The sequence below is a fragment of the Neopelma chrysocephalum genome, unplaced genomic scaffold (assembly GCF_003984885.1).
Source record: "Neopelma chrysocephalum unplaced genomic scaffold, ASM398488v2 Primary Assembly neopelma1_69, whole genome shotgun sequence".
NCBI classification, from domain to species: Eukaryota; Metazoa; Chordata; class Aves; order Passeriformes; family Pipridae; genus Neopelma; species Neopelma chrysocephalum.
The window spans coordinates 7389735-7413630 of NW_020897729.1; the positions used below are offsets into that span (position 1 = coordinate 7389735).

General features: G+C 43.7%; 1 protein-coding gene across 2 annotated transcripts in view; it reads right to left on the reverse strand.

Moving 5' to 3' along the window:
• The window catches only part of FNDC3B (fibronectin type III domain containing 3B), a 191468-nt gene extending 168454 nt beyond the window's left edge, over positions 1-23014 (reverse strand). The window contains exon 1 of one of the 2 annotated variants that reach the window (XM_027685560.1): positions 22916-23014. The gene's annotated coding sequence lies outside the window, so the exon portion shown is untranslated. Of the gene's footprint in view, positions 1-3323; positions 3346-22915 lie in introns of those variants that run through there. The other variant, XM_027685563.1, reaches the window with a different exon arrangement.
• Positions 23015-23896: the final 882 nt, after the last annotated feature.

The following is a 23896-nucleotide window of genomic DNA, read 5'->3' on the forward strand; positions in this document are numbered from 1 at the left end:
CTCTTGGGTGCTGGAGATGCAGAGAAATTGGGTTAAATTTAACACACACCATAATGCTCACGTTTCAAAAAACAAATTCCAGCTATAAACCCTAAGAATGCCACACACCTACCAAATTCTTTTCTCTTTTTATTATTTATTTTTTTAATCTTCTTTTCCTAGAGAAGATAGGAACAGGGGTGCTTCATTAATGCCTCATCTCTTCATTACACTGTCCTCCCTCTGCAAATTTTACTGAATTGCTAAATACACATTGGTGACTTTGAGATATGTCTACAGGCAAATGAATCCTTTATGAAAATACTTGTTGCTAGAAACACACGCACATACAAAAGTTTATGGTAAACAATATGTTCTCATTGTATTTAATAGCTGTAGGTCTTTGTTAGCAACAGCTACCCCAGAACATGCAGCCACATTCACGAGATCAAGTGAATTCTATCTGGAGTTTACAGAAGGAAGCATATACAAACAGTCTCACAAAGGTATTTTCCTAGCAGGAAGCTACAAGTACTTCTCTGCTGCTCCGGCAGCGACCGACCCCGCCATCAATGGGGGAGCAGGCAGCAGCAATGCTAAACACACTTTACTTTCACTGTGGGATTAACCAGATCACAAATCACCAATTAAATCCTGCTTTATGATTTAGGCTTTAATTCATTACAAACGTGAAGGCAAAACATGCAGCAGAGCCTGGTGGAAGCCAGTCAGGAGAGCTTTGCACCCTGTCCTGAGGCTCAGCCCTCTTTGGAATTAAATGCCTTTTTAATCACAATGATCAAAAGTCTCATATTTTTATAAGAAACTAATGATTAATTGCTGTATATTGTGACAGCAATAAGTACAAATCATTAAATATCCAATGTGCAACTAGGCACACTGGTGGCATTGCCACTACATAAGAGGTGTGTATTTTTCTGTTCTCCAAAGCCCATCTCTTCTCTTGAGATGGGAAAACTAGAAATTTCTCATCTTCTGCAACGTGCAAGTTTCCCCCCCCGCTTCCATTTTGTGGATTTTCTGCCAATAATATTGTTGAAAAATAAATTCTTGTGGACAGGAAATATCCTGCGCGAAGGATGTCCAGCTTTACGATACTTAAAGTGCTGCCCATTCCTCATGATCTGTCATTGCTCAGGCCAGCTGCCGGCATGCCAGAGGGTGGGCAACACCTCAGGGTGGCCAGGAAGGGCCTCCCCTGCATATCCCCCTGAGGTGTTTGCAGCCTCACTCACACCTTTGGATAAAGCAGCTCCTTCAGATTTCCTTGATATCTCCCTTTTCTCCATACTCAACTCCAGTCGTGCACTGTGGTCCAACGAGACATGACGTAATGCGGCTTTCCAAGCACCTCTGGCTATCAGGAGCACATCCTCCCCAACCTCTCCTGATAAGGTGCTTTAAAGTATGCCCACAAACCTCATCTTAATGGCCTAATCTGATGTAGGTGGCTTGCCCTTTCAAACGATCCCTTCGTTTAATTTCCTCAACAACTGCTCTCCACAAAAGCAAACATCCTGTCCCATTTCCAGAGCCAGATCCCAGCTGTGGCAGGCAGCTGCCAGCAGCACGGGCAGCAGGGGTGCCGGGATAAGAAAGTCAGGTCCAGCTCACGTTGGGGAACTCCACCAGCTGTCCTGTTACAGAGCCTGTTCACTCACTGGAATGGGCCAAAAGTTACAGCAATGGACACATGGTTGTAAAATAAAGTTTGTTTGACAGGTCTTGAGGCAGCCAGTAGGATGGTGGTGCTGCAGCCCCTGTACCTATCCCACCCCTAGGTTGTGGTCCCCATGCGACCAACTAGGAGCTGAACAAACATGTTGTTCATTAGACTTCTGGGTGGTAACAGCAACTGTACAGAAATCTTAAACTTTAATGAAGTCACCTAAATTACACAGTGTAGATACCAGGGATAGTCAGATCACCACCTACTATGCAACTCTTCCCTGCTTGACCAGCCTCAAGCCCAATGAAACAATATCCAAGATGATGATTCACATCTAACATTTTCACAGTAGTCAGTAGTTTACATCTCTTAACCAAAAGCAGACAAATCTTAACAATCCCTCCTATTAAAATCAGGATTCAATCCCTTTAAGGCACAGTGACACTTCAGTAGCTTGCTGTCTCTTCCTATGAGGAGGACAGTCAACATCCAAAGCTAAATGCAGAGGAGCAGTTGAGGTAAAGCCAAGGCTGCCACCTCTGGAAAAAGGGCGGCTGTTCCACAAAAAAAGAAGAAAGCATTTCAAGAAAGAAAAACACTAATTCTGACAGCACAAAACTGCAGCCATGACACTTGGATCTTTTTAAAAACACATTTCTGTGAAGGTTTTTAAGTGCCACTTATTCTTTTAATAGACATCCAAATCTAGCCCCAGTAATAAAGAACGCTTACACTTTACATCTTCACTAGTCTCTATTTAAATATCTCTTTTCTTGATAAGAATACCAAATCACTGTGATTTCACTGGAGACAAGCAGAGGATAATGCTCCATTTGTAGAAGATCTCAAAACAACACCAGTTGCCAGTTTTAGTACCCCATAAATGATGCTGCTTCTTGGAGTGTTCCAATACAGCCTTAGCCAAAGGATATTCTCATTCCAATCAATTCTACTTGCTACATCTGACAAGCTCATGGCTTCAGGACACCCATTCCAAGGTAAGGTCCCTGTGCACTGGCCCTTGTGTCCTGACAGCACATAACACATCAATGCACTCACTCTCCCAACCCCGGCTGACTTTGTGCAGTGCTGAACTCCACACCCAATACCCACCACAATATCCAGTGTCACTGCTGTTGTGGCAGAGCACCTCTGAAGATATTTACTCAACTATGGCCACAGACCCAGTTTTCATAAGAGCAAGTACTCCCTTTGAAAAACAACTCCACAGAAAGAAGTTATGTATCTTGTCTGAACACCACATGCTTGGACACACTCAGGCTTCAGTCAGCACTGCAGCAACAAAAGTACAATTGTAGTGTTTTTCTCATTTTTGTTGGCTTCCCCTTGTTAGCTGGCACAGGTTATAGCCTACTCGGTGCCTCACATCAATAACTAATGTTCAAAGTAAAATGCAAAAAAAAAAAAAAAAAAAGGACATCTTGATTTCCTCACAAGCACAGAGCGAGCACTTTATTATAAAGTCATGTTTATTCCAGGACACTCGGTGCCTGGGGGAAATTTGCTTCTGGAAATATTGCACTCAAATATTTTACAGTCACAGCAATACCCACAACCAAAATTTAGTCCAACCGGCAACACAGAGCATCACAACTGCCCACCCAGCTCGTGACAGTTCCCAGGCAAAGCTTACTTGTTTCCAGGCAGAACTCACACCGCTGGACTCACGACACCTGTGGGTCTCCACTCCTTCGAGATCACCCTGCTGTCCCACCACCAACCCTCCGAACTCGCTGAACTGATGGGTCTGAACATTTAAAAGCTGAAATCAAGGCATTTCCAAGGGCAAGTACCTACGATAGACGCTGCCAACAAGCTCTGACTAGACTGCAGGAGCGAGGAAGAGAATTTGGAGAGCGCAGCGTCTGCTCTGACACATCTGCCCACGGGGCACAGAGAGAATAGAGCCAGCAATGTAAGCAGAGAAATCTTTGTCCTTAGGTGACACTGAAGCAATCGACACATGCCAAGATTGTTGCGCAATTAGTATGTTCTTAATTTTGTACCCTTAGAGAAGTAAGTAAGTGTACTTAATCAACTGAAAATAAAGTAACACAAAATAAAGCAACCCAAGTAACTAATTAGTTAAAAGACGCCAAATGGAAGCAAAATGACGTGTCTAATTATGTATCATCAGTTCAAGTGTACAACACACTACAGACCTATAAAAAAACCATACCACTTGCTAACTTGATCTAAACAATCCACCTAAACACCACTGCCAAGTAATGCTGATGAGAAAAAAAGTTAAGAAACTAACACAATGGCTAAAATCTTTCCAGCGAGTTTTGTGGAGATATTTTCAGTCCACTGAAGTTAATTGACAAACTTGAACCAAATTCACAAGATTCAAAAGCTTCCTCAGAGAAAATTTTATGCAACAAAATTTATATAAAGACATGACATCAAAAAATTGAAGCATTTTGAGTTTTCCTCCAGCATTCCTAAGAATTGGATATTTCCCAGTATTTATTCTCAAAGCAACATATTCTGCAAAATCATGAAGCCTCCTGAGAAACCGCTGTAGATAGGTATTAATTCATTAGGGGATAAATTCTTCCATCCCCATTATTGCATTTCTTTGTCCTTCAAACATTCTCCAGCTTTGACATTATCAGTCATGAATGTACAATCTAAACATAAACCATTGAAGCTGATCAGATCATTGACATCGTCATTTCAACAGCTTAAAAGCAAAAAGCTTAGATTTGTCCATTTACAGTTTTATGGACAAATACCTTGAAAACAATGAAGTTCTGCTGATATGCATCAGAGGAAAGGCCACCTACCTGCTTGTCAAATTCCCATTTTTATTCTAACCTGAACAACTGCTCCAGGAAACAAAAGTCTGTAGGAAGGTGAGGAAAAAGAAAAAGGTAACGGAGCATTTCACAGGATATGAATTCCCCTTAGACATTTTTCCAAATTCAGTTTCATAGAAACTAACTGCCAAATATAATGAACATTTCTGATAAGTTGGTTTTGTTTGTTTTTTTAATTATAAATCACCATCACTAATTCAGTAACAACACCTCACATCCCAAATCCTTCTGGGTGTCCTGGAAATAGCACCAGCACATTTTGCAGAAGAATGTTGCTGTAGCATTTGCAAATACAATGGAAATATGTTTTTCCTTATAAAAATCAAAGCAATTGTTATGAAAAATAAAGCCTTTTCAGTACAGTATACTAAGCCCAGTAAAATTCCTAAGTCCTCGAGTAGGAACACAAAAATTTAATTGAATCAGATGGTATCTTCTTCATTAGAAGTAAAATAAGTCCAATATCAGAGTATTTGCCAAGGTATTATCAATAGTCTCGTGAAAATAAAAGCAAAAAGACTGAGCTTTTTTGAGTTGTCTTAAGTACAATTATTGGCAATTCAAGGAGATTTTAGGGAAGACTTTAGAAAACCATTTTTAGAAATACTCAAGAAACCTTAAGCAGCACTCAACATGCAAGTTCCCACCAAGCCACATTAGCAGTCTTCTAAAAAACAGAATTAACCAAAAAGATGCCTGGAATTCTTTCTGCATTACACAGACCTTCCCATTCCTCAGCAGTCTGGCATCCCAGCTCTCTCTCATGCCTACACTGAAATCCTTCACCCAACCCTCAGCAGACAAAGCCTACAGTCGAAACCAAGTCTCCAGTGATGCAAGTGAAGAACAACAGGAAGGGCAAATGTAGCCCCAGAGAAGGTGACCCCACGTACCTCAGCTGAACTCAATTAAACCCACTGCTTTAAGGGCAGACCTCTCTATATACACACATATAGAGGGAAACATGACCCGAGGGCTACATTCTTGGGCGGAAAAACCAAACAGATTTCATTAATTGTTGCTCTGTATCTCAGCATGCTTCTTTTTGGATGAACCCTAGTAGCTGGGACTGCCAACCAGGATATAAAAGGAGATGTTAATAATCTAATAGTTCTTCACACCACCTGGAATCCAACACATGCCTCTATCTATACCACTAAGGTATCTATTACCTTTCTGTTACTCATTCATACCTTGGTATTTCAACATTAGAGTTGTGCCTGCATTTCAAAGCTCATCATCCCTTCCCCCATAAGGACAGGAGTCAAAGATCTGTGGACAAGCACTTCAAGTCAAACACACCCTTTGCTATTTCAGGCTCTAACATAAGCAGATTACAGCTCAGCTGTGTTCTGTCTGAACTTTTGTTTCTCTCTTGCCAATGCTGCACTAATTATCCCTGACAAAAGACAGACTTTAATTAACTAGAAATGACCAACTTTTATCTATAAACTCTTTCTTCCCATCCAAGTTCTGCCCCTAAGTAGCTATTAAACACCAAATTTTAGCAGTGAGTAATTAGGAGATATTCTTACCACACAGAGCTAATGCAGGATTCAAACAACGCAGGAGACACTCAGGTCGTGGGGGCTGCCAGGGATGCCCTGTCCATGGGAGAAGCCAAGATGGACCCCTGCCCACAGGAGAACCTTTCTACAGACCCAGGGTCCCTGTGCTCTTGCAGCACAGGCTGTTCCAGGAAGGCTGGGTAGCTGCAGCTCAGTGCAATGTGCTTCCCAGTGAGTAAATAATAAAGACAGACAAGACCTCCACCTCAAACTGTTCAGAGGAGAAAGGGAAGATCTTTCCTGACACCCTTTTATACAGGAGATGTGCAAGCCTGTCTCTTCAAATACGAGAAGCAAAAGTAGAGACAGGTTCAAAGGAGGAAGAAAGAGTTCTTGGAACAGCTAGCTAAAACGAATGCTGAAGGAGAATATGTAATTTAAATAAAAATCAGGTAGTTGAGCCAGTTCTTTTAACTAACACATCACCTGCTAAGGTGTACTACACAACCCAGAGAAAGCTGTCCCTCAAGTCCATGGCAGAGCACTGAGGAGACCAGGACATTGCACTTGTCACAGTTTTTCACTTACCTTCTCTCAACTCTTTCCTTTAGCGTGGGAGGTGGTGGTCAGGGATGAGACTGGCGGACAGGGAGAACAATCACTGATGCTCTGGTTTCAAACAGCACAAGTATTAAAAGACTGAAGCCAAAGCACAATACACCTTTTGTCCATTTAATAAGGATGGTTCCTCTTGCAGTGCACCTCAGCAGGAACAGGACAGCACTCGCCCAGCAGCAAGGAGAGTCAGATATCTAAGGCTGGCTTCCAGACCAGCCCAGAGGGTTTAAGTCACTGAGCCCAAACAAGAGAAATGACAGGAATAAAGGGAGCAGGAGGCAGGACTGACCTTTCAGTAGCAGCACAAACTTAGGGCTGTGCCATCAGGCCACAAACTCACACTGATGTACATCTGTAGTACTTTATCTACCAATATGCACATGGAGTTGGATCGCAGCACCTCCTTTTTTAATATCATGATGTTTAACTACTTAACCGAGGTGATCCGCCAAGTTCTGTATGGCAAACACTTGTGAAACCATTTCCTTCCCCAACTGCCTACAACCCACTTAGAGAATTATTTGATTTACACCACAAAGGGAATTCAAACATAGCTCAAGAGCAAATAAAACTTCCTGCACCATACACACACAACCTATATAAGATGTGTGAAAAAAAAAGTGCTTTATTATCTTTGTGACTTTTGTGCACCCAACACCCAACAGCTGGAAGTTTCTTCACAGAGCCAGTCAGAATCAACCCACAAGAACTTCTGAATCACCACAGCAATCAAATATTATTTGAGGGAGATTAACTGGAGTCAGAACATGTAGTTTAGGTTTAAAACAACAAATGCTAATTTTCCAAAACTGATGAGAATTGAGGGGAAAAACTGACTTGAAAGAAACTTTATGTACATTACAATTGTAAGCTCACTTAATTATTTTTTTAAAGATAACTATAATTGAGAAATTAATCATTCTCTTTTTTGAGAAAGGTTTTTAGCTAGTTTCCCTCTAATCTGATAACATGATAAAAAGACAAAAATGTAATGTAGCATAAAAAGAGGTTAAAAAAATGAAACTAAGAACAGATAGGGAAGAAAATGAACTAGAAGAACAAAAATTTGGTAAGTGAAACCAAGGCTGAAGACAAATCAGACCAAAAAAAAATAACCATGACTTGCAAGAAAACAAAGTGAGCTACTTTCTAAAATAAATTAAGAAGGACTGAACTGTAATAGTGGTATAACCCCACTGGAAAACAGAAGTGAAAACAGGGTTAATGATTCAGCAAAAAAGCATTTAATAGATTCTTCTACTCATATTCAGAAGAGGTAAAAAATGCACTATTATCAAACAGACCGATGAATTATACTCATGGCCAAGTCAGCTTCAAAATCTTGCAATTAAGTTTTGATTCGAGCCTTTAAAGAAATGCCTGACCTACTACCAACAACAGGACAGAGTAAAGCAGAAGGATGGAGGGGAGACCATGCTGATCCAGCACCAGTAGCTGAGAGGGAAGCAGGATGCCCAGTGCAATTACACCCCATTAGTAAAGCACAGCTTTCAGATAAAACAAGGCAAAGTCAATGAAGGATTTCAGTAATAAGGAATTGTTCTACATAAAACAGGTCCTGTCAAACAAACCCAAGTGTGCACTCTCCATCGAGATTACACCTCTGGTTGGCACGACTGCCGTGTTAGCACATGTGCATTCTTCAGCCAACGTCTGACTTGGTACCACGCAACACTGATAAAAGAGTTCACACTCAGTCAAAATGAAATATCTCCACTGTATGAAGAGCTGGCCCATGAACTGATGGTGGTTTAATCTGTGAGCTGATAACACCGTGCGTGAATCAGCCAGTGGGCACAGACGTGTCCCGCTGCCTGACACATGGCACGCCAGCAGGATTCAGTAGCCCTTTGAAAGACTGATTTATGTGGTCCCAGGGCCAGCAAGGATTGGACATTAAAGAACAGTAAGAACTAGTGAGCAGAAGCAGGAGCCAGGCAAATCAGAGTTGGGCACAACATTAGAAACGAAAATCCAAAGATTAGCTACTGGAGTAGATGGGATCAGCCAGGGGAAGTGAGCAGTATTTCCTCCTCTTATGGAAATATGACTTCATGTGCTCACCAGAAATATAAATTACAAGTAAGCCAGGATAACTTTACCCTTTCTAAAAAAGAACTATAACCTTACTAAATTAAGCATATGCTGTACTGCCTACTGACAATTTTATTAGCTTGCAAAGACCTAGTTGGCATTTGTAAAGAAACAGTTTTCGTCCCCCTTACCCAGAGCAAGTCAGCCTTTGACAAAGTCTTCCTACAGATACAATATAATACCCTAAGCAGAAGGCAAGTGGTTATTGCCCTCTTGCCAAGCTGCCAGGAATCCTCCTCTGGGAGAGGTTTTCAGAGGCACCTGAACTGCACACAGGCGCTGCTGCGAGTCTTGTCAAGTGCTGTGCTAGGGAGGGAAACCCCCAGACACTTGCAGAGCACTAATAAGACTTCTAGTCCAGTCTCAAACTGAAGTAAGCCCCAAACAAGTATCTCCAGTATTTTAACGTCTGTGCCTTGTTTTCTCAGCTGCAAAATGGGGATAATGAAAATACATTGCCTCTGTTAAGTGCTTCGGTCTCTACCAAGGGAAGGGGAATCATCATACTGGTTATTCACCAATGTTTATTTAATGATTTCCTACTAAAATTGACAGCCTGTCCCAGCCAGTAATGGCTATTATCAGTTCACTGGATCTGTCTGACTGTCCACATTAAAAACTACAGCTTTACATGGCAAGTTTTTTCATATTGGCCTTCCTAAATTAGGAAATGCTTAGCAGCTTGAGGGCGAGACTGAAACTAAACCACCATTAAATAAAGCCCCACTGATCACTTCTGCTGTGCTCCTGGCCCTGCCAACCTGCCACAGGTCACCTGCACAGCCCAGGGATGCTCCCTCTGTCCCATTCCCACACAGGTTCTTACCTGCAGCTCCTTGCCTCCCACCAGCACTTTCACCCCTTGAAGCTGAGTTAGTTCTTGTTGCCCATGTTAACTTTTCCCTTGCCACAGTGGGCTGAAATCCTATCAGAACAATAAGATCAACTCCGAGATACTTTGCACCAACTCAACCACAACTGAGCAAGTGGCCACAATGCAAGATGCCGTTCCCAGTCGTTTCATTAATTCTCCAGCCAGTGACTTTTTAAATTAAAAAAAACCCCAACCATCAAAACCCACTTTTAAGTGCACTGGCTTATTGTGATTTTTAATTAGCGACAGGATTTCAGATAGTGCACACCCATGGCCCCAAAAGGGGGGTGAGGGGAGTACGTGTATGTGCTTGTGAAACTATTGTTCCTCTGTCAATATAGCTCATCCTCCAGCCCATCCAAGTTCCCAGCTGCCCAGTCACACAACTTTAAAAGTCAACAGCTGGGTGTTTTATAACCCTGGAGAACTCCCAAGCCAATCCTTACATCGCTGGCAAGGAGCCCTGGCCAAAGCCTGAGGACCCTGCAGGGACTGTTCCCGCCCCACCACACTGTTCACCTTCCTCCTTCAGCCGCCCGCTCACAAAGGCAAAGTCCACACTCACAAGCCCTGCACAGTGTTTTGTAAGCAGTAAATGATAGAGGCAGGAGGGCTGAATTGCGTTGGGCAGTGGCTGGGATCCAGGATCTGCAACCATCTGGAAGTTTGCTTGGCTTTTGTTTCCATCTCCATGATGGATGGAAACAAGCTCCCAGTTCTTCTGCATTAACATAAAGACAATTAAAACAACTTTTCCCCCCCAAGTAGCTCAGAAATGAAAGCAAATCACACAGGCTTAAATGAGACAGTGTTGATAATATATTTAAGTAAAACCTGACTCTTTGGAACAAAAAAAAACCCAAAAAAACAAAAAACACCACCCCCAAACAAAAGCTCAGTTCAATCACAGAAAACAGCTTTGTCAACAAGTTCCTGTGACTCCTATTTCAGAGAAAAAGGCTCAGATGAAAGTCTGCAGAAGGACTCACTGCATCCTTCTTCCTCCAAAGAAACATTAACTTCTGTCTGACACAAAAGCATTTCTGCTGAGAAAGGGAACACCACAGGTCAGTATTAAAGCAATTTCAGTGTAGCTACCAAGCAATTAGCTGGATAATACCTTCTCTACATGCTGATTTTTCCTTTTCCAGAGTCCTGGTGCAAGCAGAACTAGTAATTTGTCGTTTCTACAGCCACTTCTGAAGTTGCAGGTGACCCAATTTAGATTTTCCTTTCCTCATCACTGAAAGCATTTCAACTTTAACACTGCACATTTGTTCACTAATTTATTTCACTTCTTTTAAAGCTTTTACCTTGTATTTCAGCATAACTGCCATCTTCTATCAGCAAATATAAATCCAGGCATTTTGATTTTTATATATTTAAACTCCTATTTGTATAACTCTGATCTTGTTACTTTTTTTTCTTAAGCCAAAGCATAAACAAAATTTATCTTGCATTTTGATTTTGCTTTGAAGCCTGTGATTATACTGAAGTTAACATTCTCCTTCCTAGAGATTATCTTTAGAAAAGTTTTGGATACAAACCTCTGGCCTTTACTCCGATAAGTGGTTTTGGAAAGCACCTTTATTGTTTGACCTGATGTTCAAAGCTCTTTGAAAGCTGCCCATCTGCTTTCCTGAAACCATGTTATGTCAAGACCTTCTACCAAATAAAAGTACCAGTAAAAGGACATGGAAATGAAATTCCACCATGCTTGTAGCCTTATTGAAGTTTCTCCACCAGTACTGTCCTGCACTGCACACATGTAACTGCAGATGCAAACAGACTTGGGAAAAGAAGTATTTTTACTATGTCAATTCATTAAAAAATAAGGATCAGGTTTATCTATGTTGCTTCTGCTGCCATGAATGCCTACAGTACTTTCATCACACGACATTCCAGCTCCTTTTCTGTTCTCCCACTTCCTTGAAATCACTCTGCCACTTATACACTCCTTATTCATATATGGAAACGCTACAGCCACATACTCTTTGATATCCTTGCATAAAGCCCTGCACATTAAAATTACTTACGTCTTTCTGCTTGCTGTAAGATGGCTCCTGTTTGGATAGCTGGGCTGGTTTTGGACTGACCTGCTTGATCAAATTCTCAAAAAGTTCTTATTTATTGATGCCTTGCATCCACGCGTTCAACTGCGAGCACCGGCTTTTGGCTTAAACAGCCCTGTACGCCCTCACACTGTTTACCTCTCTGATGGATTCAGAGATAGTGAAGTTCATTGGAACGTTCTTCCTGTTAAATATTTCTCCATCTCATCTTACGAGAAAGGCTTTCTACACTTCCAGTCATGCCTGTAACCCCCGCCTGTAACTCTACCACTTCAGATTTACCCATCTTTCACTAACGTGGGTGAACAGAATGCACACGTTTTCCAAAAGAAGTCCCAGAAGGAATTGCAGAATAGTATTAATCTCCCTTCTCATCTCTATTAAAAGCAAAATAAAAGTCCCTCCCTTTGGCGGATGCCTTTTTTCATGGCTGTATCACCACTAACAGACCACACTCACACTATGGTCAAGCAGAGCAAGTAGTTCCACAGCAAAGTCTCCATATCTGCTTTAAGAAACCTCAGTGCTAATATTGATCACCAAGGTCAGGAAGAGATGATGGTGGCAGAAGAACAAAGAAAACCCTCGTCTAATATACTAGAAGAGATAAAAATGGTATTTTTCCATTTCTTCCTCCCAACTGTTCATTTTTGCATATCAGGAGAGAAGAGTTGTTGCTTCCCTCTCACATCTGCCAAATCCCTTTGCATTTTTCAACAACACACAAGTTGAATATTGTAAAATATTTTCTGCAAAAAGTAGGGATGTGCAAAAATCCTAAACTGGTGATACTTTACGTAGCCAATATAAAATACTCATTGAAAAACCAGTCAAACCTACTTCAAAGTTTTTAAGGAAAGTCAGCTTGTTAAATTTTCTTCATTTGAATCACCTAACTTTTCCATATAGCTCCCTCAAATTACCTTGCACTTGCCAGGCAGTAGGATCAGGGGAAAGAACGATCCTGGCAGGTGGCACAGGCAGCTCCTCACTGCACCCCTGCCTGAGCAGTGACAAGGCTCCTGCCCAGCCAGCCATCCTGGGCCCTTCAGGGAAACACCACACCAGAGTTACACCTCATTGCTCCATGGAGTCAGGACACTTTAAATAAAAAAATGTATATGTATATAATTAATGGAAAATAACTCTCCTGGGGACAGAACAGGAGGAAAGTTGACAGATCCAATCTGCCATCCCCATATACTTTCAAACGTGAGCGCAAAACTTCTCGCCTTATGAGGTTAGTCCAGGCACTGGGCCAAGGCTTTGCGTTTCCCTCCTGAAGTGAAAGGACAGATCTCCCACTGCCACGTTGCTAACCCAGAGCCAGAAAGCAGCACCTCATCCCTACCCAGCACTGCCCAAAGCTTTGCAGCTGCAGCGAAACCACGTCACTGCTGGTAATGAGACTATATCAAATTTGCTCAAAGGTGGTACTATCGCTGTTCAAATAAGCTCAGTCATGTAAGAGTGCATTTTATTGTATTTGCTTGTATTTCATTGAGAGAACATCACAATCTTAAACTATGGCAGGGCCACAAATAATACAGTCAATCCACTTGCAAACTATTTCCTTCATTATTATTCCCCATGTCCTCAAATACCCATATTTTCTACCTCCCAATTCTTACATATCAGAAGATACTTATATAACCACTTATTCACTCCCTTTTGTCCCCTTGCACTAACACAACAATTGAGAATGTACTGAAATCAGTATGTTATAGTCTAGAAAAATCTAAGGATGGAACATGGGAATAGAGAAATAAGGAATTACTAAGACAAGAAGGGACCCAGATCTGCCAGCAGGGACAAGACTGGAATAGTCTAGAAGGTCTGAGAAACTGAAAAACTTCTCAAAGCAACTTTTTAGAGCATAATATCATCCTGTTTGATTGCGTGATCAACAAATGCCAAAAGGAAGTGAAACCGTTGATGTCTAACTTCAGAGTTTTATATCCACAAATACTGCCTTTACAGTAACATAGCAGCTCTCACACATCCACTGAAGCAACCTATTCAGACACACAAAAATTCAAGTGTAGCCGCCTTGTACGTTACATAGATTGTGGTTACAGAAATATCTGAATTAGTTGACTCTAATGTTTTATCCAGAAGCCAGAAGTGGCTGCTGTGGAAGAGATCAGAGACCCTTTTGGTGGCACTTGGTAGGATTGCCTAATTTCCACCACATCACCATTTCCTGCCCACTGAACAAGGCAGCTGGAACAGCTGGACAAGCACATCCAGTTCTGTTAATCAAGAGGGCAAAGGGTAAAGATAAAACACCACACACACGAGAGCTTGTAGAGAGAAGACACTTAAATTAAGTATCAAGCCCAGCCCCTTCCATTTCAGATAACCTCACAGTCGTGGGCGTACAGCGCCCTGAATGCTGCCTGCAGTGCTCACTGACCTGAGGGACAGGCTTCAAATCAACAAAAAGTTTGCACTGTATATCTAACAAAGTCACAGAGGATGTTTATCTTTTGTGCAGTCCCTGAAAGCACCAGTGAACTTAACAAGCAATAATAAAGATCTGTTAGAGCAGCATATGGAGTTGCAAAAATAAATATGTGCGGAGCAGAATCAAACAAGTTACTTCTGCCACCAGCTGACATACACGAAACAAGGATTAAGGCTTGGATTATAGACTCATGGTTTGGGTTCAAAGGTACCTTAAAGATCATCTAGTTCCAACCCCCTGCCATGGCCAGGGACATCTTCCACTAGACCACGATGCTCCACACCCCGTCCAACCTGGCCTTGAACACTCCCAGGAATGGGGCATCCACAGTTTCTCTGGGCAACCTGTGCCAGGGCCTCACCACCCTCACAGTGAAGAATTTCTGTCTAACATCTAAGCTAAAACTGCCCTCTTTCAGTCAATTTTTTCCAGTTTTACGTCAAAATCTACAAAACTTTTGCTTTATTGAAAAAAAAAAAATCTCAGAATTCCTCTTAGCCATACAATTTCTTGTGTATTGGTTGTGGTCAGCTATGAATAATGTAACCCACATGTTCAGTACCAAGTCCTGTAACACCTTCTAGACCTTCATGAAGCAAAACTGGAACCTACAATCTAGTAGCAAAACACTCAGTGAGCCAAATTCTTCTTCCTTGTTATGGCACTTTAACTTCCCAGGATGGCAGGAACAGTTTAGAGCCACAGAGTACTCTGCAAGGGTCACCCAACAAGACATTACCTGTGTCTCTGGTGAAATCCATAGGATATTTCTTACTTCTGAACATAGGACACTATTACCTCAACAACACCTAAGTTAACCACAACGTGAAATATAAAGTCATTTTGGTTTGATCCTTTAAGGTTTCTGTTTTGTTTCTGTTTGTTGTTTTGAGGTCCTGCTGAACTACAACGTAATTTAGTTTTATAACAAATAAACTAAAGGAACAAGGTACAAATAGACAGTTACATAATGAGGCACCATGGGTATGAACTAGCTCCTCGAGTGTAAACAAAACACAAAAGTATCAGAAAATCAGGTTTCACTTCTGCTTATTCTGAGAGTGACTTTCACCAGTGTTACCTAAGACCAGAAAGCATTTACAGTAACCTAAATCACTAACTTCTGATTAGGGAACAGTGAGAAAATGACTGTGTCAAACAAGCTGACTTATGAACACATCAGCTTATACAATGAATTGCTATAAAATTAACTCTTTATCCTCAAAACAGCCAACATACATTTCATGCCAGTACAAAACAGGGTTGAACTCTTCAAAGCAGAGCTGACAGCCTGCAGGGTCACAGTGCATGAAGCAAGCAGGGGTCATTCTTTTGGCTATCAAGTCATTTTGCACTGATCCAGAAGTGTTGGTTGACTCCAGAATTTATACAGGGGATAATTTGTGACACTGGTGACATTTTCTTTCCTCCTCCAAAGCACATAAGATCACTCATTTAAGAGGAGACAACACATGCACATGTTCATACATCAACACAGACATTGTGAAGCACCATTCTCTCATCCACAGACAACAACAACTTAGACTTAACCCTATGAATTACAATAAATTTAGATTTATTTTTGCCATCCCTTTCCTATAAAAACCACTAACCTATCAGCAGCTCAGCCTGCTTCTGGGTTACTCTTCAAGCCTAAGCTCTTCACAGAATATTTGTAGCTTAACTCCTTCCAGTGCTGCCACATGACAGCCAAAACACAAGGCACCTCACTGCATTTCCAATCTCTCATTTCCTTCCCTATAATTTCTCATCCACAAATGCCCTTATCAACCATGTCAGAAAACTTCTGACCCTTTCCTCAGAACCAGCTTGTGAAGATGACCATGGACTTTCTTCTCCTTGCACGGCTGCCTAGCAAATACTATCAACAATGCCTCAACCTATGATCCAAAAAGCAGTGCCCCACAGTCCTGTCAGATCAGACCCCTTAGACTCTTCTGAAGTACTTGGTGACCACATCCCACAGCATTTGTGGGTCATTTGGAGCCAAGATACAGCCACCTCGGCTGCAATGCTGGGCACACCCCCACTACACGTGTGGATGGACGTGTTTCTCCCATCCAAGAGCCTGGTGTCCACATGCCTGCGCTTTTAGTCATGCCAAGGCCACATGTCACACCCACTACATGAACAAGAGCATGAAGTCAGAAGGAAGGGGACGGAAGGGAATGCAGCATCCCACAAACACAGATCTGCTGCCCCTCCCTCGCCCACATCTGAAGCATTCAAGAAAAGCCAGCAAAGAGCAAACACTGTGCCAAATTAAGTATTGTGTCTCTAGTTGCTCAGTTCCCCACACACACGGGCTGTCAGATGGTGTTGGCTGCTCAGGAGAGATTCTGCTTCTGCAACACCAAACGCTGCACCCTGAGACTCGGGTCTGGAGTGCGAGAGCAGGAGCAACCTCACTGCATGGCTGAGGATCACCTTCAACAGCTGTGCAACCAACAGAACAAAATCAGACAGAGATATAACTAAAAGGAAAACCCTATCACAGTATCAGAAATCACGGGTGGCCAATGAATAAGCATGCAAAAGAAAGGATGGGCAAGTGGGACACTGAGAAAAACAGTAGACCTACAAATAAAAAAAATCTCATTAAAGCAGAAGCCAATTCTGTAAAAATCCAGAGTAAGAAACAGTTGTTTTCTTTCATTTGCTTTTCTTTGAGCTGCCACAGCTTCAACTCTTTCCAGCATGAGAAAATAAAGACTTGTTGGTCTCTCCTCCCCAAGGCAGGCTTGGAAAACAAATTTCCTAGTTAACCTGCCAAAGCAGAAGATGTGACAGCAGCTGAGTGTCCCTCTGCCCTGCTCAGGGGATGACTCAGTGGAAATCAGCCCTCAAGAAACATGTTGTCATCCTTCAGTCAGTGCAACCAAATAGGAACAAATTCCTCACCTTAAAAGCCATGGCTTCCAAGGTAGCCACAGTTCAATACAGCATCATATAATAGAGGAACAGCACCAAAACATTTGGGTGAAAAAACCAGCTTATTTTCAAACCTTTTTTTCAATTTTTAATACAATTAATTAAAAGGCATCTACTCTAAGATTATAAAAATCACTTCCTGAGAGCTTTAAAGTAGCACAAAAGAACAGGATACTAATATGTGCTAAGTGAAGTGAAGTAAGAACCAGGGAAAACAAGACCAACATTTCAATTGTTCAAGCCAACCGAACACACAACTCAAAGTCAAACACCAATCACAATCTGTCTGCTATAAGAACAGAGGAACACACATGTGCATGTGTGCAACTGGGTCTCAAACTTCTAGAAGCATCATGTACATGGTATATCCCCATTTGCCTTATCTTGTCACAAAAGGAGGAATTTTTTCCACTTTCCACTTCAGTCTAAGCCATTATTCCTGATACTTTAACACCAAATGAAAGACAGAATACTGAGTCCCCCAGTAAAGCAACGCCCTTTGCAGAGTCAGTCAAGCCCGAGCTGTGCCTTTGCTTTTCAAACTCACCACTTCTATTAGTACTTACAGACAAAAAAAGCACTATTTGGGCATTATACACCCCAAATAATCCACAAGCTCTGCAGTTCCAACTGGGTCACTCGTATTCTGTTAATTTATTCTAATGAAGTGATGCTTCTGAGTGCCATACATTTGCTGGTAACAAGACCTGAAATCAATTTTTTCTCTTCTGTGAGTTGACATTACTTAATTCCCCAAAAATCCTGACTGACCTGAAGGAAACCTACTCAATGCTCTCATTATCCACAAACGCTATCATCTTTTTTCTCTGCTGCATTATTCCACCTCAATAAATACATAAGGAGCAGAGCAATGCATAATACTGAGTAACATACCCAGATCAGTGCAAGTGTCTACAAGCATAAGGTCACTTATGTTACATGAAGTGCCACTGAACAGACACAAACTTCCACAATAAAAGGCAACTCACAAAGTGGAATAAATTCCAGCAATTAACTAATCTTACTAAAGAAAAATGATAAGGTGATCCTGAAACAAATCAGGACAACTCTCTACTCCTACGCTGTTTCTGCTATCAAGGTCCAAAATAATCACACCATCTTACTTCACTGTAGCATTAGGTTTGACTAAAGAGTTGTGCAGAAATACTTGGGGCAAAAGATAACACTGGGATATAGGTTATAAACATTAGAATTTTATTAGTGGCTGAGGGGGGAACAGGGAGCAACCATGTAAAATTGACACAGCTGCACAGAGGCTCAGAGAACCTACAAACTAAGTAGAACACATTGATTTTGCTAGTTTAGATTAAAAGTGTGGGGAAATCTGTCTGCAACATCCCAAGGATCTCTGAGGGTGACGAGGGTCACCTAAAATTGTTGCTTATTTAAGTTTTTATTAACCTCTTGAGAGCAATTTCTTTTTCTCTTTTCAAAGCATTCCATATGAAACACTCCTGAAAACATGAAGTATATATTTAAATACATATATATACACATACACATGTTCTATTATTAGAGTCCTTTGCAAGGACCTAAAAATAGAAATGTCCATAATAACGTATAAGGCAATGATAAGAGCCTGGGATGTAAAGCATGCTTTAAGGTATGTGCATTGCTGCCACAGAATTGCTATACACCAAGGCAACACAGAGAAATCAGACAAGCCTATCACCTTCATCTCCAGGGAATTCAAGTGTTTGCTTCCAGTTATTCTAAATCTAACAAATAAAACCCAAACCACAGCAGCGGAAACTCTGCTCCTGAACCCATCTTGTCATTCTACTGAGTAGCTTCTAGAAGTAGGAGCAGATGCCAGAACAAGCAAATGCCACGTATCAGTATTAGCTGCAGTTTCTGTTCTCTTAAAAAAAAAATATTATAAAATACATACTTAATTACCCAGGATTGTTTGTTGCTTCATATTATACATAGCTGCATGGTTTATTAAGCAGAGTATCCACATGGTAACTTTCAGTATATCACTATTATAAACTGTCACCACTAGAAAAACAAATAAAGAATGTTCCTTATACAGTTGGTGTTGCAGTTGGCTTTTTATCTGTTATCCGCTAACAAACACCACAATTTACTTGTAAACAAAGGATTCTTCAGATCAAACCCAGAAAGTATGTCACTGGAGAAGCCCTGTGTTTTAACCTCTAAGCTCAAGGAAAGCCACCCTTTCCCAATTAAAAGCACCGCAAAGATCTGCTCAAAGCCGCACTACCTGGGACCTCCAGGGAATATTCGTGCTCAGGAACACATTTTAACACAGACGACGTGTTCCTTGTGTACTTGCTCAACAGCACCGTCATTTTTCATCCAGAGCAGAGCACAGATTTAACATCAGCAGCAGCATTTCTGAAAGGCAACTCATCTCTCCCAACACTCTTACAAATTCCACAATAAATCATGTTTAATTAGTTTGTGCCTTTTTTTTCCCTGGCTGTCTGGAATCCAACAGAGAGGGGGCTTCCAACTTTAATTTTGCAAAGAGATGCTTAGAATAAACTCATAAAAAACACAAACCACCACATCCCCACTGGAAGCTGTTTGGAGTTATCTGCTCGCTGACACACCAGCATTCCTGCCTGTAGATGGCCTGTTACCGTTGTGTATCCAGCGGCTCCTATTTCCACCGCCTTGTTTGAAGAACTTCCCTCTTCCCACATACCTTCCATCTCCAGGGACAGATCACACAGGGACACTAAACCTTGGCCGTAAACAACAGGAGTTTTGATATTCCCGTTTCCAAAGGATCCGCCACCGCTCAACGCGCTGTTCAGCAGCGCGGAGGCGATCACCGAGGCACAAATCCTCTGGGCAACACTTGACAACTCTTTGCCTTGCTGGTGTTTTGCACAGCTGAGATTTACACAGGGCTCTGCTGGCTGCCTCTGCTATTTATTTTATTTGCTGTGCACTAAAGGCTACTGCAAACAAATGGGACTTCGATAACTTGCGGCATGTAGCACAAAACCCTCCCGGTGCGCTGGGACACTGTTTCCAGACTTAACACCCATTAACCACATCCTTGGTGGAGAGATGGGATGCTCTCCCAGGGTGTCCCAAACTGCCCCTCATGCTGCTCACAGAGGTGACTCCATCTTCCCTCACGTCCTTTCTTTTGAGGGGAGTGGCAGACTACACTGAGAAAAGCACTGTGGAGAATAATTTGTTTTATTCAGCTGTGTTTGGGCTCTGGGCCTTTTGTGTAATTATATGTATTTAGTAGGAATTAAGATCCTCACACTACAAATATTTATTCATACTGTAAACTTTGGTTCTGCACTAGCACTCAGCAGACTGACAACCTACATTTTTGAGGGAAAAAGACAATTATACTCATTAGAAAGTTCATGAATTTAACCACACAAACGCAGAAGTTTGCTGCATCATCTGTATATACTTTCTTGCACAGATTTATGAACTGCCTAAGTTTGACTGCCCTTAACTGCTTCTCTCTCTCAAAGGACTTAAAAAAATCTACGAAGTGAAGAGAAAAACCCATAAATTCTCTGCTCAGAAAAAGGTATAGTAATCTTCTTTCAGTTCACTAAATACCACACATAGAAAAAAAATGGCATTAGGATAAACGCACTTCAGATTGGAAGTTACAGACTTTTCCGAGAGTAAAGATAAAATCCTTGCAGTATGGAGTTGCAGCTCCAAGCTTCTTGGCTATAGCAGAATATCAGCTTATTTTGGCTGCTAACTTCCTTCATTTCTTATCCTTTCGCCAACTATAGGCTATCAGTATGAAAAACCCCTCTCACTGTTGCCCCAGCAGTGACCTTAAAACCCAAACCAGATGAGCCCCGATGGCTCAGAAATAAAATAAAAAAAATAAAATTAAAATTTAAAAATTGTAAAATACATTAACTTCTACGCAGACTTATCCCTGAGCTACATTATAAGCATAAAGTAGCTAAAAGATACTGAACTGGGAAGAACAATACATGGCACTTCTGGGGCAGCAGAAGTTTCTGCCACAGCAGGGTCCCGATACAACCACAAATCACAACTGCTTTAAAACTAACGAGAGGGAACCACAAAGTGCTGAAGATTAAGAGAAAAGCACTAACAGACCGCTTCTGTGCGAGACCCGAAATGACCCCGGGAACACTGCCAAGAATGATTTTCTTACTGGTAGCACCGGCAGCATATTCTCTTACAGCTGAGAAAGACACACAGGTGGTAGGTGGGCGAGACCAGCAGTGGACGGGGCGAGAGGAGCAAGATGCCTCCACCCAGGAGGCAGCCCATTGCCCATTCCTGAGGTTTATGGAAGTGATGCCCTTATCTGGATTTCCAGCCAAGCACACATTGTGTCATCCATGTCCAGACCAGCCGCTCCCCATCGGAATGGAGCTGAGCCCCAGACCAGGACAGGCATCGAGGCACTGCCAGGCCTGGCAGCCTCAACCATTTTTAAGCAAGCTCTGCTGCAAAAAAGGTTGAGAAATAGTGTTCTACACTTGAAAAATCCGTGTAAGTTTGAAATCCCATTACCTAGCACATTGTTAAACTCGAGTTAGACTGGTTTGGCACCTTTCAGGAACCTACTAGCTGAGCCCCGGGTTCCACAGGGTAAGCGGTTAGGGGATACAGTAGATGTGGTCAGGGCACAGGGAACTGGGATACGTGAATCCTCTTCTCACAAATCTAGCACGGAGTTCAAACAGCAAATAGAGAAAACCCAAAGTAAACAAAAAACAGCCGACAAGAAACTCCAATCTCTCCCTCTCTTAGTTCCCCAATCCGTGATGGGGTAACTACCACTTTAAGCAGTCAGGCCAGTACTTTTAGATACTCAAAGGACACAAAGAAATGCAAATGAAATACAAAATTACTAATATGGAGAGAGGCAGGCTTGTCCCGCGCCTTCTATTCTACAAATATAGATGGGATAAATGGTTCGTTACATTTAACTCCAAGCCGCACTACCTTCGCCAAAACCTTATTTAAATAGAACATTTCTGAGAACCGGGAAAGGGGGGAGGGATGCAGCTGTGGTCTTAACCTAAGAGAGGTTAAGCTTTTAAAAGAGTTGTTCTTTTTTCGCTCCGTCTGCTGGTCGCATGCCATTTTAAAAAGGTGTCTGGCAAGCAAAATAAAAAGTTTCCAGGGCTTTCCTTCCCAAAGCCGCCTCTGCCAGGAGCCGGGCGGGGAAGGACGGGGCCGGGAAAAAAAGACGGTCGCGCCTTTCTCCGGCTTTTTCCTCCAACGAACCCGCTGGATCCAGGCATTCCGCAGGCGGAGGAGCCCCCCGGTTCCTCCACCTGCCCGCACCCCGGGCCGGGCAGCGGGGCCGCCGAGCGGGGCGCGGCTGCGGGGGAGCGGCGGGCACACACCGCACACACCCGCGGTGCCGCCGGGCCCCGCCAGCACCGGCCGCTCCCGCACCGACCCTGCTGGAGCCGCACGGGCGGGGAGGGAGGGCGGCGGCGATGACAGCGGCGGGGCCGGCAGCCCCCCGGGACAGCCGGGCGGTGCTGGAGCGCCCGTCCCGCCGCCAGCCCCGAGCGGGGCGCGCCGGGGCCGCTCCCTCCCGCCCGCCCGCCGGGCGCTCCCCAAGGCGGGGGGAGCCGGAGGGGGCGCGCACAGAAACTTTCCGCCGAGCGCGGCCGCGGTCCCGCCGCCGAACAAAAGAGCCGGGACCGGCAGCGGCGCCGCGGGGCGGGGGACGCCGCTCCCGGGGGCTCCGAGCCGAGCGGAGCTGCGGGGCTCCCCCCGCCCAGGACCCGCTTCCCCCGCAGCGCCGCCGCGTCCTTACCTGCGGGAGGGCGGTGCGGGGCGCCGGGCGGCGAGTCCCGGTTAGCTGGAGCGAGCGCCGGGAGGGCTCGGCGGGGATTCCGCCATGTCAGTGATGTCGGCACCACATGGGGCCCCGGCCGGCCCACGCTACCGCGCACTCTGGAGTAGCGGCTCCCGCCGAAAAGGCGGCCGAGGCGGGCGTGGGGCGCCGGCCCGCCCGATCCCGCCCCCGGCCCGCGCCCGCCCCGCCCCGGGACGGCCCCGCCGCCGCCTCCGCCCGCCGGGGGCGGGGGAGACGTGAGGGGCGGGCACGGCCCGGTCCGCTCGCCCCGCTCCCGTCCTGACCCGTCCGCCCCGAATCCCTCCCGGTTCGCTCGTCTTTACTTAAAATCGTAGAATAATGGAATCACCGAGTCATAGGAAAGGTTGGAAGAGACCTTCGGGATCGTCCAGTCCAGCCGCCAACCCCGCACTGCCGTCGTAACCCCTAAACCACCTCACCCAGGCACCTCTTGAACACCTCCGGGGATGGTGACTCCACCACCTCCCCGGGCAGCCTATTCCAAGCCTGACCACCCTAACATTGAAAAATTTTTTTCCTAATAACTAATCTGAATCTCCCCAGTCTCAGCTTTGGGCCGTTTTTTCTGGTCCTCTCACTGCAGGCATGGCAGAAGCGATTGGCCGTCACCTCACTACAACCTCCTTTCAAATAGTTCTGGAGAGCAATGACATCCCCTCTGAGCCTCCTCTTCTCAAGACTGAACAAACCCAGCTCTCTCAGCCATTCCTCCTAAGGCATGTCTTCTAGACCTTTCACTTACTACCGAATATCACCCCTGGGCCATACATCACCCACCCAGCCTCCTCCTGCCCATCCAGCGGCCCCCACCACCCTGGCAGGGGTGGGTGGTTGTGATGGACATTGTACCAGTCATCACCAAATGCCATTTCTGCAGGGGAAGCCCCTCACCCAAGCAGTTTCAGGCTGCGGTCGGCG